We start from the raw sequence: 12,376 nt of genomic DNA, 5'->3' as shown, positions 1-12,376 counted from the left end.
TAGATTCAACATAACACCGGCATAACTGAGATTCAAATAAGATCTCAGTAGTATTAAAAAACGTTTAGTTAAATACCCAAAATATCAAATTCCTATGCAGTTCTATATAAATTTATAAATAAATTAATTCTGCTGTTGGCGTCCTATTTCTGATGGATTTTTCCTCAGGGTTACTCTTTGGATGAGGGTAAATATTTTTATTATTCTTCATTTGTGGAGTAATGAGTTTTGAAAACACTGTCCAGAGGCACATGCAAATGCATGTGACTTTGAAGGATATTGAATTCACTCCACCTTGTTTACTCTGGAGCTAGAAAGGGGAGCGAGCACACATCACCCATCACCCAAGGAGCAAGAAGCAGGCAGGGCTTGGTGTTTTATGCTGTCCATGTTTAATGCAAGGGACAAGAGAGTGTCTTGCTTCTTTAAGGACATTCTTGCAACACTCCTGCAATGTCTATGCCCATCAGTGACTCAAGCGTAGAGCACTCTGACTGAACAGATTTGATTAAACCTTTCTGGGAGTAGATCTATCACAATCCTGCTTCTTCATGTTGCATGATAACATCCGGCCCCAGGCAGACTTCTGATTAAAAGTTCCCCTGAAGATTTGTGGAGAAATTCTGTTTATTCCCACAACTCTGAGAGCATTGAGGTTATGTGCCCACATTTTGAAGTGCAAATTACATGAACTGCAAATTGGCAAACATGTTTCTGGAGCTGGGAAACCGACTGGGGAGGCCTATAGTTGTTTTCCATTGGACTACAATCAGGAAAAAAATGCCCATTTAAAAAAGATTTCTTTAGTTTTTTTTAAGTAAGCCCACACAATCTTTAAAACTGGGAACAATGAGCAAAGAGAGGGACAGAGCTTGGAGTACAGGATGGGAACTGGAAAAGCTTTAGAGAATCATTTTTCAAAGGAGAACCACACACTGAGGTCACAAGCAGACTCTTGAAATGTGATTTATTTTCTATTCAGCACTTGTTATATTCTAGCCTCTTCATTTTTACCTTTGTTAGATAGACATCAAATGAGTAAACATTTCTTCTTGACTTTGGAAAGTTTTTTGCTTACTTTTAGAAGAATTTGGAAAGATATTTACCAAGCTGTTTTCGAACTGCACACCAACAGAGTTATTATTTAAGACATTTCTCACTGTTGGAAGTACAAGTCACTCTGGCCGACTTGTAATGCAAAACCAACTTGATTGTACAAGTTCAAACTCATTTTCTCTATTTTTTTTCCAACTAGACCTTAGGTAAGGGATAAGGAGAACTGGCCCATGAAAAATAAAAGAAGTATTTGAACAGTTAGGTTGTAAGTGGTTAAGAAGCAGAGGCACAGACTGAAATATTTCATTGATGGTTTGACAGCTAACACTGCAGGGGATGACTCAAGGCTTTTGGTTCACTCTTCACTCAGACTGAACAATAGTGATTTTTATCAAATTGAGAAGTGAGTAGAAATTGCTGACTGGATCTCTTTGTTGCCACTGTCAGTCTTAATTCCAGATTTTTCTGAATCCCATATGCCATGGAAAATACTTGAAATTATATGAAAACATCTAAATTGCTGTGGTGTAATTTTCTGTGATGCTAATCCTCCTAATCCTGCATGGGCAGCACACTGAAGGGCCTCTACAGACCAAGGCCCTGATGTGAGGCATTTTAGAGATGAAGTGGAATACTGAGAGCTCCTGCTCTGCCCTCAGCCTCTGTGAGTTTGGTGATCTGCACCAGTATGGTGAGATGATTGCCAGTATCCCCATAAACACAGATTTGCTCCTGAACACAACAGTCACAAAGCTCTGTGTGATTTTCAAACATTCTGCTTCTGACATCGAACCATCTGAAAATACCTCTGGGTTGAAACACTTCTGGTGTGCAATAGCAGCACCAAGCAGCAGCTCAGCACAGAAAGAGAAAGGACTGAGATTTCTGTCCTTGACGTTAGTGAATACAGGCAGGCATGACGTGATTAAGAAACTTTTAATTTTTGCTGTTGTTTACAAAACCTTGGCATTCAGAATATTTCTCTGTGCTGTGCTTGGGGAATTGAGCAGCTGACACTGCTCTTGTTGTAGGTTGCTTGATTCACTAGGCTCCATGGATCAGGGATTACTTTTTATCAGTTGCACAAGAGATAAAGAGGTAAAGGAAGCAAGGTTCTTCCCTTGTGTTCCTGGGTAATTTGCCTATCCCCAAAGGAGTTGTTTACAATGAAAGAGATCAATAACAGTATACTAGCATAAGTAGGATTCCTTTCAAGAGTCTTTATCCATGCAATTATAAAACAGTCTCTTCCATGTGACTTATATACTTCACCTTTGATCTCAAAACAGCACATTTAGCTATAACAGTCATGTTCACTATGTACAGCATTTTGAATTTGTGATTCTTATCTATGTGTAGAGACTAAGCAAATGCTTATAAGGCAGCCCTGTGATTATTCCCTTTTAAATATTTTTCAGTCTCAGAAAAAATATGGGAAAAGGTGTCAGAGTAATTTCTAGTTAAATAATTGGCTAAGGAATCGGAAACAAATGGACCATTTCTAGTGACTCAAGCACTGAGCTATGGAACAAAACATAGAACAACTTCAGTGCAACAGGTCAATACATATGATGCAAATATTTAGGGGATACAGGTCGTGCTCTTGTGTTGAAAAAAAAAAGAATATAGATAACTTGTCTAACATGGAAATAAAGTGAAGTTGGCTGAACTTTGCTGTAAGGGAGTTACTGAAATCAGCAACAAACTTATGCACCCAGATGAAGCCACTTTTCTTTTTTGGAAGATTCTGACGAAAATTCTTACCAACTTGCAAACAGAGCTCAAAATATGCAAATACACAAGTTAGACCAAAAAAATTTTTCCTTCACTAACCATCTTATCTCTTCAGTTAGACACAATAATCATCTTGTGCTGTGTTGCTACAGTATTTTTCATTTACAGTCAACTCAATATTGGGCTAAATGTCAGGAGACATATTCTTTGTTGTATATTCTCACTCTCACTGGTTTTATAGGATTGTGGAATGGTAGCACTGGAGAACCCCTCAGCCCAACCTACTGCTCACAGCAGAGCCAGCTCTGTGGCCAGACCAGGTTGCTCATGGTCAGTTGGGTCTCAAAGACTTCCAAGGACAGACACTGCACAAAATTTTTGAACAGCCAGCACCCTGTCTGATTGTCCTCACAGGGGAAAAGGTTTTCATTCAATAGCTTGTGGGAAGATGAGTATAAATAAGCTGTTGTTGTCAATGTTGTTGTTGTTATTATTTATAATTTCTCAATAAATATTTCATGAACCATCTGCCAGTGACTGTAGAATGACTAACACCGGGCTACAGCATAAGGGCAGGGTTTCTCAAAATGGTTTCTTGGCCACCTTTTTATGCGAAGCTTGCAATTTTTTCTAAGAATTCTAAATATATGCTAAAATTTACAATTAATGCAAAGATGTATACCTTTATACAGCTAAAACATTAACTAAAACAGTAAAAAAGAGCCAGGTGTAGGAGTTAAGTACCTTCCAGTGCTAGAGTGGTTCAGATATCCAGCTGGAGGCAGCATGTAAAAGCATGTTGTCCAAATATATAATAATTTTCAAAATTAGACTAATTATCTGTACTAGTAGCTGAGGAGTGAATGGGAAGGCCTGATAGGCATTTTGCTAAAGAACCTGAAGCATAAATCCTTGTTGGTGTAAATGCATCCTTGACTAATGCTGGCAGAGACTAATGGAGTGCTATTTTTAGAACTTCTCAAAAATCTAAATACTAGTGTGTAGGGCAATAATAAGACTGGAAAAGTCAGCTTGGGCCATAGACCAAGGTGGAGAAGTAATGGTTCACAGTTTAATTGCTGCTGGTGTCTGCTTGGGCTGCTCCAGTTGCTTCTGTCCAGAGGAAACCTGCTGTAGAGGCAGCCAGCCCAGAGCAGAGGGGATGTGCGGCAATTAACATCATTTGACTTGGGACCAGGTCCCAGATCTTCTCTGTTTGTTGGTGAAGACCATGTAGCCAGGCCCTGTGGGGCTCCATGAGAAAGCTGCTCAAGAGAATGCAGTCTGGCCTGTTCTTTGCTCTTCTACCAGGGACTGTATGGCCTGAATTCCTCCCCCAAACACCTTTAGCTGAAGCATGCAAGCCAGAAACTTCATTGTTCCTGGCCCCAGGGAGTCAACAAAGAAGGTTAGACACCTCTGGAAGGTGATTCAGCATTCTGAGAAGTGTCTGGTTCTCCCTGTTGACTGTTTAGGTCACATACACCTCTAATGCATCTGTCTCAGATACCTTTAAAATTATTTCAGGGTTAATTTGGGCTGCAATTAGTCAAAGATCATTGTGAAGAAAATCTCATGATAGCTCCTGTCAGAATTAGGCAGGACTGTTTGAAGGGCTCTGGGCATCTGGGTACTGTGTATGTTGCTCTGAGGAAATAAATTCAATCTGCCAGATGTACCAGCATGACAATGCATGGTGTGCATCCAGACATCATTCATGGTGCAATGCAGACCCAGCATTCCTGGTCTGCATTGAATGGACACAGTGAAAATGTGCTGAATGGTTATGCACAAAGCAATGCATGTTTTTCTTGTGCATGAGGGAAATGGATTAGGCATTCATTTCCTTCTACTGCACCCACTACTGCACCACACTACTGCAAGTTCAATGGTTTAGCTAACTGTGTGGTGTGTGTCTTCCTAGCAACTCTTAGTTCATGTGACAGCACTATCAAGATGGGTTTTGAGCTCCCAAATGAGCAGCTGAACAGAAATGCCAGACCATTTATCCCACTCATGTTTCACCAGTCAAGGAAGCTCAGCTTTGTCAGATTGATGATTACAAGGTTATTTCACAGTATTTGTCTAGTTTTTTATTGTGGTTACCTCTTAGACTGCACATATTGAACAAGTTACGGACTGAAACATGAAAACAATGATTTAAAATGCATTGGATCATCCAGACCAAGTCTTTCTGCACAGCACGATGACCACTCAGCTGCACAGCCTCCACTAGAAAATCTTTTGACATGTCCGCATGAGTCCACCCAGAAGCCATCATTCACTTTGTCTGTCCACTCTTTCTCTGTTCCATCAAAGCCTGGGAAAGCAGGTGCATCTTCCAGTTAATCCCAAAAGTCATAAATCTTAGCTGCCAAAAACATGAAACCTAAAAGTGGCTTGTGAAGTCTGAGATGATAGTCCATTCATCTGGCAAATTGCTGGGGACACTGCTGTTATAAACATGGCAAACAATTAGTATTCACTGTCATGTACAAGAAGCCATAAACTGAAGTGGAAGAATAAAGGTCTGTTACGCATGTTGTAAAAACTGCTGTGGTGAAGGAAACCTGCTGTGACCACTTGAACCCCTAGGCCAAATGCGCCTGGAAATTGCAGATATTTGTTTGTCATTCGTTTCACGTTATTCAGGGTGGTAGATGCATGGAGGAATTCCTGTTCCCTGTGGCTATTCCTCATACTGAGGTCAGAACAGATAAGGAAATTCTATTCCTTGGGAGATATCTTTCTAGTTTTTTTCATGTATTCATCACTTCTCCCAAGCACTTTACAGCATTTTTGCCACTATTGCTCAAGGTTTGCTGCAGGTAGGATAAAACAGTCTCTCTTCAGGGAATTCCTTCAGATAATCTCTCACAGGGTGTGCCTATACAGTCTCTTTCAGTCATTGAGTGCTCTGCCCAGTCTTCAAGGAAGTGGAACTCCATGTGCATCCCATTAACACAAGCAAAGCCCAGGCTAACTGGTCTTGTTGCTGAGGCTCTCAGTGCCTTCAGATGGCTTCCAGCTGTCTGAAAATTGGACATCTAAGTGTGACCTACTCAACCAAGGCTTCTTTTATAGTTAGTGTAGGAGAAAATAAACACTACTGGAGGCAAACTGTATGACCTATCTTGGATGCCTATCTTATGATGAGATGAATCACCTTCTGGAGGTGTCTCTTTCTCTGCATCTACTGTATACAGAAAGGGCAATGTGTCTCGCTCAGACTTAAATTCTCATTAAAAAAAAAAAGCTGAGATCTTTAGATAACCATTTGTCTCAGGAACTTGGACTTTAATGAAACATCAAACAGGCAACTTGTCATGTGAGGCAGCAATGCTGTGATCCTAATAGTAGGTCTCAACCCTGGTTTTAAAGTCTTCCAAGAAACTTTAAATTTGCTTACAGCAAGGTATCTCCATGCAGTCATCCTGAAAACCAGACTCATCTTCTGTCCATTTTTCAGGCATGCAGTAGTAGCCTGAGGCTTGGACAAACCATGACCTCTCAGATCTGCCAGGGCAAGTATGCCTCCCCATGCCTGCTGTGTTGACTGCTGCTCTCTCTCCTCTCACCCAAGTTCCTCCACATTAGGAATTCAGGCAGGGCCAGTTCATTCAGTCCTTGAGGGAATAACATAAATGGAAGGATCACAGATCCTGGTTTTTCAAGACTGCTCTTAATTACTGTGTAGGCTTACTCTGTGTCCTCTTCAAGTTGGCACAGTTAGAAGTTTTGACCTACTCATTAAAGGTTTCATTCTGTTTTCTTACTGTCTTGAAGAATTTAGACTGTTTACCTCTGTTTCTGTGGTGACTGTATGAAGTTCTCAGGGGTGCTTGTAGCCACAAGAGCTGTGGCTAAACAGACAAAAAGGTTTATGCTGGAAGTCTGGGTAACAGAGTGGTTAGAAATCAAATAGGTGCTGGAGCTGATGTTTATTAACATAAACAATTGTGACCATGGGGTACACCCTCTGCTGAATCATGGATTATGTGCCTTTCACAATTGATACATCACAATGATAAATCTAGGCCTTCTTAGTTGCTAATGACAATGGCTAGGATTGTCATTTCAGTCCAACTCATTATATTTTTAAAAGCTATGTAATTCAGATAATAAGTTTCATTTTTCTTGGTAGTTATGCTTTCTGAAGCTGATAGATTCACCAGCATCACGTTTGTATTTTCTGCCCCTCCGCACACGTGTACATACTGTGTGTACACAGCAGCACAGAAACATAAGCACAGATCCCTTGAGCCAAAGGTAACCCTTAAGAAGAGCTTGTCAAAAGCATGCCACAACACAGCAGCTCCAGACTGGAAAGGCTGGTTTCCTACTCCTTAGACGCCTATTCAACACGGCGTCCCTTCTTGTCAAAGGAGACACACATCTCTGCAGGGTGATTCGTCTCACTCCAGAGTTAAGCTCTCCTCTGATAATGTTTGTTTCTTTTCACTGATGGCAGGCTTAGGTATTCAAAGCATTAAACACTCAGAAACAGTTGGGATTTGCTGAATGTAGGGTGGGTTTGCATTTACTTGAGACAAAACAGTACTGCTCTTCTCAAAGCACGTGGCCTGAAATAGAGTACGTAGAGTGTAGGAGTCTATATGAATGATTCTACAATCTTGCTGAGATCTAGTCAGTTCAGGTCTCACTCAAGGAGACAGTGTTCATCTAGTTAGCTGAATTGTTTCCAAAACTCAACCAAATTTTTGCCTATTAGAAATTTTGATACCTAATTTGCATATAGGCACATTAGGAAACAAAAGCTAGGGCAACCAGCATGGTTCCCCACTTACAACATCTGGTGGCTTCAGGTGACAAGGCCTTTTCAAAACAAGAAGCCCCATACCTAAGGAGAAAAGGAGACTGGTCCCACTAGCCCAGTTTTAACATTTCAAACCGAAATTCCTCACTCCCATGAATTAACAGGGGAGAAAGCAGACTTGCACATGCACATGATCCCTTTCCTCTCTATTCCAAAACAGTTAATACAAGTACTCCTGTATTAGGACAGACAGGAAATACTTAGTAACTGCTACACAGAGCCCTTGACCTCTGGCCAAATTCTATTCATCTTGACATGATGGTTGGGGTTCTCCTCACACACACTTCTTAATGACAAGCTAGAGTTCTATTTGTATATCCTCAGATCCAGAGGATTTTCTATCTCTTTACATGTCAAGATTTCTCTGCTGTACTTTAAAGTTAGTTTTCAACTGGTAATTGTGGATCATGAGTTCACATAATGTTGCACTTGATGTTAATTATCAGATAAATGTATAATCACTCAGAATTACAAACAGTTCTGAGTGAAGGACCTAAAGTCTTTGATATTTTGCTCCACCCTTTGTGAGTCAGTAAAACAGATTGGATTATAAAGAAGAACCAGCATTTCACTGTGATGAAACTCATAAAAAAACCCATAAAATATCACTATATGTTGGCACTTTGTAAAAGGAGATTAACCAGCTTATCCATTGGTATTAACATGTCTTTAATAATGGTAACATTCTTTGCAAATTAAATAGTTATTAAGTAAAAATCCGGTCCAGATATGCTTATATGCCCATGTGAACATAGGCATCTACCTACCATATCAAATAGACCTAAAAGGAAAGCTGCTTTCTATGTTTTCAGCAGATCATGCATAGAATTTAAAACCAGTTTGCTTTAACTTAATCCAAAGGGTGATATTTTGGGTACCAAAATTTCCTTTTTTGCATCCACTGATGTAAAAATAGTGCCTGGAATTGGCAGGTTTTGTAGTCCAACTTATGATTTCCCCTAACAGTGAAATAGTTCATCTGCTGCTACAGGAAAGATGAGTGTGAGTGGTGGATTCTGGATGGTGCATCCTGGCTCTGATGTTTTGTGTTTGTGTGACTCCTGTCAATGCTATAGGACATGACAACAAAAGCAGATGAGATGGCTCACTGCATTGAGGAAAAAAGGGTTACACATGTTCATCCACAGCTGCAGCAAGTGCAGTTTAGAGGCATTGGAAAAGATGACACAGGCAGGAGAATTTTGCTAGAATTTCCTCCTGTGTTTCATAAATACAAATACTATATGTAATTAAAAATTAATTCAATGTATTTATCGCTTAAAAATGTACTCACTTTGAAACTCTTTTAGTGATCTAAAAATTCACGCTTGCTGCAATTAAAATCTGAGCCTGTTCAGATCCCTTTTTATTCAGGAAGAATCTAAGTGTCAAAATTAGGCAATATAATAGTCATAACTCATGATTGCAAAAACAACAGTGACAGGACTTAATAGTCAGATGTATCTGGATGAAGATGGACTGAGTGATTTGTGCTACTTTAAGGCACAGCCAAGCATAGAGAAATAATCTGACTAATTCCACTTCAAGATGAGACATAAAGAACAGGTAGGAAAGGCTTTAGATCCATAGAAAAAAACAAATGGGTGACTTAAAAAGATTTATACTAAAGGAATCAAAGGATCCAGAGATGTGGATCCTAGAGAGTCACTAATTCTCCATTGTTCTGACCTGTCCTGGCTCCCACTATCTCAAAAATCCAAAGTGACAGATGATATCCTGTTGAAGAGTTGTGTATTATCATTGTCTTTCTATTTGTGACAAAAAAAGATAAGATCCTATTTAAATTGTTCCATGTTGTTAACCTTAGATTAATTTGGACAGGGTTACAGATAATAGGTTAAGAACTTCTAAGCTTTTTAAGAGGTACAAAAAAAAGACCTATGAAAGCATCATCTGAAATCAAGGCTTTGACTCTGCATCTCCTTGTACATTGGGCAGAGGCACAACACCCTGTTATGAACTGCTAGCCCTAGTAATAGCACTAAGCACAGGAGCCTTTTCCTGACTTTGTTGGAGCTCTTGATTTACTGAATTTTAGCTGTCAGATTCAAGACTGCAGAGCTAAAGAACAGCTGCTCCATATCCATTCAGACTGTGCCTTAAATGACAGCCCTACACAGTAATAAAAGGAACTATCTGTTTTGTATTGTTCAGCCCACACAGAAGGAAGTTCTCAAAATGTGAATGCCCAGTGTCTTTCTCTTTCTTCATTGCAAAACATACATCTAAATACAGTTTTGTGTGCTAGGATTATGGATACTTTTGTAATTGTGCTTATTCATTCATTGACTAGATGAAAACAAAATAAATAAAATATCTGACTAAACCTTCATACATCTTTGAACTTACAACACAGGCATAAAATCAAATACCAACACATTCACCCCTCCTCCTGCCCCCCACATTGACAATATCTGATGTACAAAAATTCACAAGTGTGACCCTTAAGTAATGATTTTTTAATGACTTCCATCTGAATCCTGGTTTTTAAATTCTTGTCAGTTAACCCTAGTGGTATATATTATTGCTGGCTTTTTCCTGGAATCTTAAAGAAAATTCTGAACAAGTTTTCTTCTGTCCATAGGCTTCACTCACACAAGTCCTCACCTCAGCATCACCTTTTTCCATCTAGAGTGCCCATAAAATTCCTGGGTAATGTGGATCTTCATCTCTCCACATTAATTGTGAAGGACTGTTGAGGGAGAGAAGTGGGCATCTCACCAAAACTATTCCAGATCTTGGAACAGCCTGAATTTCCTGTTGGATGTACCTGTTGCTATTGCTGGTTCTAGAGACAAACACGGTTAGGCTTGGCTGATTGTGTCAGGAATCAATCCAGGCTGTAGACATTTAATGAACAAGTGAACAACTCTAAGTATCTACACATGAGATAGATGTGTGAGTTCTCATTCTAGTAAACAGTGATTCAAGGGTTGATTCATTTATATTTTCAGGAGTGCTGAGGAGGTTATTCTAAGTACCTGGGACATAATTTGAGGCTGGCAGATAGAACATGTATATGAGACCAGCAAAACCTTCTGGACTGGCAGCTGGAAGCCAGTCAGAATATCCTAGAACAGCTGATATGGAACTGAATTTCTACATTTACATAGCTGAGCTGACTCTTAGCAGAACCAATAAGGTCTAGAGAGCTATTCATCTACAGCAGAGGCCCAGATTAGGTAAATTCACTGAATTGATTTGAGCTCAAATTGCTTTTGTGTGTTAGAGGGTTTGCTCATGCATAGACACCTCCATGCTGATGTCAAAATCTCACCCCAAAAGACTATTTACCTGTCTGGATCTCAACTCAGTTGCCCAAACACCGGCATCCAGTGTCACTACTCATATCCTAGATGGTGTAAAAAACCTGTGCTGACCTGACATTGAACAGAATCCAAACGTCTTGCACCCTTCCGATGAGGCTGCAGAAGGCATGGAGAATCTAAGGAAACCAAGAAGTCACTAGACTTCTATACTGAGTTGACACCCTGAAGACAGGTAAGATAAATTGATATTGCTTGTAAATTGCTTTCAAAAGAAAAAATAAAAAAGTCTTGACTAATTATAAAAGGATTCATTTTCTTTTCTTCCATTCCTATGCAATTATTTTAACACAATTAAATGCAATCTCTGCTGATCTATGCCAATATAATTTGGATATCCACAGATACAAAATTGGTCTTTGCAATGAGAAAAAAATATTTTCTTTTTAATGAAAAAAATTTTAACAAGCGTACTGAAAAAGGCATCCTATATTAATTTTCCCAACACTGAAAAATCTTAAATTTTACATTAGTGTGTGCACAAATATTTAGAACACTGAAACAAAATTATTTCACCAGACTACTCAATCCAACTGCCACCATGACTGCTGAATGATATATTTCTGGCAACTATAATGAATTTGCCACTGGGGAAGTTTAAAAGGAATGTTGCTATGTAACCAAACTCCAAAAAGTGTCTTTAAAACAGTGATGAATGAGTGAAGGCCACAAATAGGGTTTTTTTCTGACACAAATGTAATACTTACTAGCACCTTTTAATTGCATCAGTAACTGAACTGACAACCAAATAAATCTGACAAAGAATGTGAAAAACTTGATATATCCTATACTGTTGGGTGGAGGAGATATCAGGGAGGTTTGAACTAGTTATTTGCTGAATAACAAGGTTATATTTGGTCTTCTAATTGCAACTATGATTTCATGGAGTTTCAAAATCAGGATGATAACTGCCTTCACATTTGGTGCAAAAATCTAGGTACGTTCTCTTAGTAGTCCATAGAAATATGACTCAGACTGAAAGATTTAAGAGAAGCTGAAAGATTGACTGTTCTAACAGATTAACAAAATAATTTTTGCAAGCAAACACCTTGTCTGTATGAAACTAAACTGTTCTCAGAATTCCTATATACTACATTTTATGTCACTTTTTGTCTGGTTTACATTTGTGTGCTTTCTTAACGTGCTCTGATGCTTTTGTGTAAAAGTAATACAGGTGATAATGCTCCCTACTTTTGCCTTTAAAATAAAGACATACTAAATCCTTCTTCCTAAATGACTAATTTTAATGACATTTTACTATTAAAATAATTGAATATTGATGGTGTTAACTCTCTTAATGTTTTTAAATTTTTTTTGTTGATGTTAAAGCTGAGATTTTAGACCACATGAATATCCCACCATATCTCAAAATAATCCACAGCCTTTGTGAACAATTTCAGGG

The sequence above is a fragment of the Lichenostomus cassidix genome, chromosome 1 (genome assembly GCF_008360975.1).
Source record: "Lichenostomus cassidix isolate B80296 chromosome 1, HeHo_3.0, whole genome shotgun sequence".
Lineage (NCBI taxonomy): Eukaryota > Metazoa > Chordata > Aves > Passeriformes > Meliphagidae > Lichenostomus > Lichenostomus cassidix.
This window is presented reverse-complemented; position numbering follows the sequence as displayed.